Source organism: Halichoerus grypus, chromosome 7 (assembly GCF_964656455.1).
Source record: "Halichoerus grypus chromosome 7, mHalGry1.hap1.1, whole genome shotgun sequence".
Classification (NCBI taxonomy): Eukaryota; Metazoa; Chordata; class Mammalia; order Carnivora; family Phocidae; genus Halichoerus; species Halichoerus grypus.
Window position 1 is genome coordinate 33902815 of NC_135718.1, and position 6000 is coordinate 33908814.

Consider the following 6000-nt stretch of genomic DNA (forward strand, 5'->3'; position numbering starts at 1 on the left):
CTTGGCCCTGGGCCCTTTCTGAGGATGAAGAGACAACACCCCCCCCCAAAAAAATCCTTTTATTTAATCAACAAATATTTATTGACTGTTGCTATCAAATTCAGTGATTGTCATTCCCACACTAATAGCTGTCAGTTACAGGCAGGCAGAAAGAATTAACTTTTTAATGCTGCCCTTTTAACATAAAGATACATGGTCTTTCATTTTAATCCTGTTCTTAAAATGTGCAAATTAATCCTCCTATTACCAAAGAAGCTATTTTTAAATGTTACGTGGAAATAAAAAAAAATACACATCTGAGAGGTCACCATATACCCAAGTAGCAACAATGCAAATAAACATTTTGCTTTTTTTCCCCTAAAACTCACATCTACCCAAATAGAAGTTTGTTTCACTGATATGTCTCATTATTCTCAATGTTTTTCACTAAGCAGTATTTTAGAGAAAACCATTGAAATCTTATATAAATGAGATGGGACATCTATTTGGAGATGGCAAGAGGCCCTTTTTGATCTCTTGAAAGTCATTTCTATTTTTTAAATATTGTGGTGATGAATCAGGAAAAAAATATGCAAAAAAGAGTCGATTGTTTATTGTAATTTCTCTAAAGATAAGAAAAGAGGTAGAGATTAGGTACATACAGAATTGTAATTATTTTTCAAATTTTACTTTTTATTCTTTTATAGAGGAAAGCATAAAAAGAAGTGAATAAGACTGCCTTATCACCACTAAAGGAAGAACAAATATAAAGGAGCCCTACCTTAAAGTCGCTTCAATGGGCAGCTCGAAAGACTGAATCTCAGCCAAGACATTCTCATAATTTTGATCTGGGTCTTCTTCCAACATTGCTTCACATGCCCCTGATCTTCCAGCAGCAGACATCAGATTTTGAGTGCAAAACAGTTGTAATTTATAAAAGAAATGTGATTTTTGTTATAATTATTGTAAGTGTTCTGTGTTCACCCAGAGTAGGAGCAAAAACTGAGCTCACGGGCTGACTTCATGCTATCAAAACCTTTGCTTCCAAGAATGTGGCACAGCTGTTGCTGTCCTGTCCCTACTTATAACATTTTACTTATTATTAACCTTGACACAGTTCAGAAAGTTCTTGCCTGATGTCTGCTATGTTTGTTTATTCGTTTCTCAGAGATAGTAACTGCAAACTCCGGTAGGAATTTGGAAACCATTACACTATACAACATTATTAAATACAATTGACTTGTCAGGGCACATATTTTAATATTACTTAAGCTAAATACATAATACAAGCCATGCTCCTAGTTATTTCTGCAATTATACCCTTGCCCACAAAATCCCAGCAGGTAGCTTGTCCAGGAAAAATGTAACGCCTTATAGGCTATGATTTTGAGGTCACTGGGCTAGTTCCTCGGCTCCCCATGTCCTTCACTTCTCCACCCTAGTCACTGCTGGGTGTTTGAGCCATTCCTTCTTCTGTCCCCTGCTCAAATACAAATGCTCCTGAAAGCACTTAGCTTTTAATCCTTGTTGGTCACTTAGGCCTCACTGTGCATGAGTTTGCCAGATCCTTCCTGCAGAAGAGGCTTTGATGGGGAGGGAGAAAACATGAAGATGTCGGGATGTTAAGGGGGCTGGTTGCCACTGAGAGGAAGAAAGAGTGCAGTAAGTAAGGGCCCAAACTAGCAAGGGAAAATGAGGCCCACAGCCAGCCCCAAGAAGGCCTAAAAAAATTAAATGGGCACATGACTCCCATTACCACTTGCATTAGATCTTCCCCAAGTCCAAGTATAATCTCATGCTGTCTTGCCCCCTATAGAAAGTCAGTATTTAAAGGGATGGCTAGGGACATTTTTCCATATGAACCTACTTTTTTAAAATACTTTATTTATTTATTTGAGAAAAAAAGAAGTAGCAAGAGAGAGCACAAGTGGGGAGGAGAAGGAGAAGCAGGCTCCCCACTGAGCAGGGAGCCCGACGAGGGGCTTGATCCCAGGACCCCAGGATCATGACCTGAGCCAAAAGCAGATGCTTAACCAACTGAGCCACCCAGGCACCCCCATATGAACCTAATTTTTACAAGATTTTATCAGATTTTTAAATTTTGCCCTGTAAAAAAATTGAAGTTATTTCTCCTAAAGATGTAATAGTCATATAACTACAAGGCATATGTCATAAACTGCGCCAGTTTTTCACTTCTCCCTGCATCCATACCCTGGCCAGTACCTCACTGAGGGCACGGTGTTCCCCCTTGACCCACAACTTTGGGCTTAGCCTGTGACTTCTGCTGGCCAACTATATACGAGCTGGAGGGACAGTGTGTGAGCTCTGAGCCTAGGCTTTGTGAGGCCTCACTTATTTCTTTTTGACCTCGTACACCTCTGCCAGCACCTGGGAACACAGGCCCTGCCTAGCTCGCTGGTCCACGGGGGATGAGAGATACATGAAGCAGGGTCATCCCCCCTGATTCACAAACTGCAAAGAGAGGTGTATATTCCCATGCAGCTGCCCCAGCTTGAAGCAAAGCTGCCCACCCAAGCCTGGGCTAAGTCAGCCAGGCCCCAGTGACCCACAGACACAGGAGCAATAATAAATGGTGGTTGTTTTCAGCCACTGAATGATGGGTCAGGGAGCAAGAGCAGATCAGTGCAGGATTCTTCACTCCAGCTCCACCAATAGCTTCAACTCTCAGCCCCACTGTTCGTCCACTGCAGGATGGAACAAGGCAACAGGAATACGCCTAATACCCTTTCCCTCCAGAGGAAGTGATGATGCCCTCCTCCAGGACTCGACACAAAGCAGTGATCTTCTATCTTGTGTTAAAGTCACTTGTGTGAAAGGTTTTTAAATTTATACCAAATCATCAGATTAAGAACAGAATGTCTATTTGATTCATATTTGTATTCCACATAACACTTAACACATTGCTCTGTATACTGTAGGTGCTCAAGAATGTTTATTGAATGAATGATAGCAAAAGCTACAAGCTAAGAGTTACCTCTGCCTTGTTAGGAAATGTTGGTCCAAATTATGCAAAACTCTGACAGTTCCATATTGAATTTATCAGAATCTGAAAATATATAAATAAAAGCACAATGGGAAATTTCTCTGGGGGGTGCCTGGGGGGCTCAGTCAGTTAAACATCCTCTTGATTTCGGCTCAGGTCATGATCTCAGGGTTGTGAGATCGAGCCCTGAATCAGGCACTGCGTTGGGTATGGAGTCTGCTTAAGATTCTCTATCTCCCTCTCCTTCTGCCCCTCCCCTCTCTCTCTCCCTCTCTGAAAAAAAAAAAAAAGAAAAGAAAGAAAGAAAGAAATCACTCTGGTCATAAGAGAATGTTGGTCATCACTATACTATGCTGTAGAGAACAATTCGTAGGTAATGACACTGTACCCATGAACACATATCTGTGATGACCCATCCAGCCCTAAGCATCATGCAGTTAAAAAAAATTGATTCTTGGGGTGCCCAGGTGGCTCAGTCATTAAGCATCTGCCTTCGGCTCAGGTCATGATCCCAGGGTCCTGGGATCGAGCCCCGCATCAGGCTCCCTGCTCTGCGGGGAGCCTGCTTCTCCCTCTCCCCCTCCCCCTGCTTGTGTTCCCTCTCTCGCTGGTCTCTGTCAAATAAATAAATAAAATCTTTTTTTTTTTTTTTTTTTTGAAAGATTTTATTTATTTATTTGTCAGAGAGACAGAACACAAGCAGGGGGAGAGGCAGGCAGAGGGAGAAGCAGGCTCCCCGCCGAGCAAGGAGCCCGATGTGGGACTCGATCCCAGGACCCCGGGATCATGACCTGAGCCGAAGGCAGCCGCTTAACTGACTGAGCCACCCAGGCGTCCCAATAAATAAAATCTTAAAAAAGAAAAATTGGTTCTTCTCCCCACATACACCAAATTTTTATTTTTAAAATTTCCTTTTTTTTTTTTAAGATTTTATTTATTTATTTGACAGAGAGAAAGAGAGCCCAAGCAGGGCGAGCAGCAGAGGGAGAGGGAGAAGCAGGCTCTCCGCTGAGCAGGGAGACTGACTGAGCCACTCAAGTGCCCCTGTTTTTTAAAAATTTTCAAACTTACAGAAAAGTTAAAGAACACAACAAACAGCTATATACCCTTCACCTGATTCACCAATTGTTAACATTTTGCCACATTTGCTTTCTCTTTCTCTCTCTGTTTATTCAAGGGGATTTTATGTAGGCAAATGTAGGCAAATGCTTTTAATATATGTTGTGAGAGGGGGACGCCTGGGTGGCTCCATTGGTTGAGTGTCTGCCTTCAGCTCAGGCCATGATCTCAGGATCCTGGGATGGAGCCCGGGGGCTCCCTGCTCAGCAGGATCCTGCTTCTCCCTTTGCCTGCCCCTCCCCTTGCTTGTGCTCTCTCTCTCTCTCTCTCTGTGTCAAATAAATAAATTTTTAAAGAATCTTTAAAAAAAATAATCGTATACACTGTGAGAAAACTATTCCTTTAAATAGAGTATTTTTAGAAGAGTAATAGTATAGCAGCATACTACACCGTAGCATGATTAATAAATCAGTTGTTACTGCATGACCCCTTTCCTACTATGCAGCGCCGTTACCCTCTTCCTGCACAGCCAACTCCCCCCCAGATTCAAGGTCTTTCAACCTGTTGACCTGGCTGCCTCCCTCGGGCTCCTGGGCTCTCCCTGCCCCTCCTCCACTCCCACCCCACTCTCTTCTGCTCCTCCCACTTCTGTTAAGTGAATTTTCCCTCTGCCTCTTACTTTCTTCTAAGCCGTGTAAGACACAGGCAACAACTTCCTGTTTCCACTGGCTAACCAGCATCTTCCTTTTATTCAAAACTTTCCTTGAGTGCCATTTCCTGCCGGAAGTCCACACAGATTGAATGAACAGGAGACCATCTCCTCCCGAAAGTAACAGTTAAGAAAAACAACCTCCCCTATCCCGTAGTGCTGACAACAGATTCACCAAATAAGGAAAAGAAAAGGAGGAAATGGAAATATTTTAAACAGATATATTCCAAGATGCCCATAAAAGAGACTGGTGTGTGTGACTGGAATGTTCCTGGTCCCCACCCTCAACCTCTCCTCCCAGCTGCAGCTCAAACTGTTTGGACTACTTCCTAGGATCAAGCCTGACCACTGACAGGAGCTGTTTAAGTGGCCCTGGGCCAGTGGTTCTTGTTCCTTCGCAGCCCCAAGGCAATGCCTGGAGACTTTTTTTTTTTTTAAGAGAGGGAGAGAGGTGAGGGGGTTGGGGGACGGCAGAGGGAGAGGGAGAGAGAATCTTAAGCAGGCTCCACGCCTCCTAGGGCAGAGCCCCACGCAGAGCTCAATCTCAGGACCCTGAGATCACGATCTGAGCCGAGATCAAGAGTCAGACGCTAACTGAGTGAGCCATCCAGGTGCCCCTGGAGACATTTTTAATGCCAGAACTGGGGGTTGGTAGAGGCCAGAGATGCTGCTAATATAGTACACAGCACAGTCCCCCACTAACAAGGACTTATCCATCCCAAAATGCCAATAGTGCTGAGGTTGGAAAATCCTGCCCTAAGCTGATCTTCGAGACACATCATCAGGTTATGTGTGTTGTTGATAAGGGCCCTATTTTTTTTTTTTTTAAGATTTTTATTTATTTGACAGAGACACAGAGAGAGAGGGAACACAAGCAGGGGGAGTAGGAGAGGGAAAAGCAGGCTTCGCAGAGCGGGCAGCCCGACGCGGGGCTCGATCCCAGGACCCTGGGATCATGACCTGAGCCGAAGGCAGATGCTTAACGACTGAGCCACCCAGGCGCCCCAATAAGGGCCCTATTATTGAGGCCCCTGACTGGGCTCTTTTCTTCCTCTGAAACTGAGTCTCTGTCTTATTAGTCTGCTAGGAACCCTAGTCCCTCTAGAACTAGAAACCAGCCTTTTAAAAAATCAAAAAGTCTATTATTCAAATAAAACTTTTTGAATAAAACTTTTTTAATACAAAATTTTTAAAGTGGTCTTTTTAATTTTATTTTATTTTTGAATAAAATATCATTTTATAGCTGCCT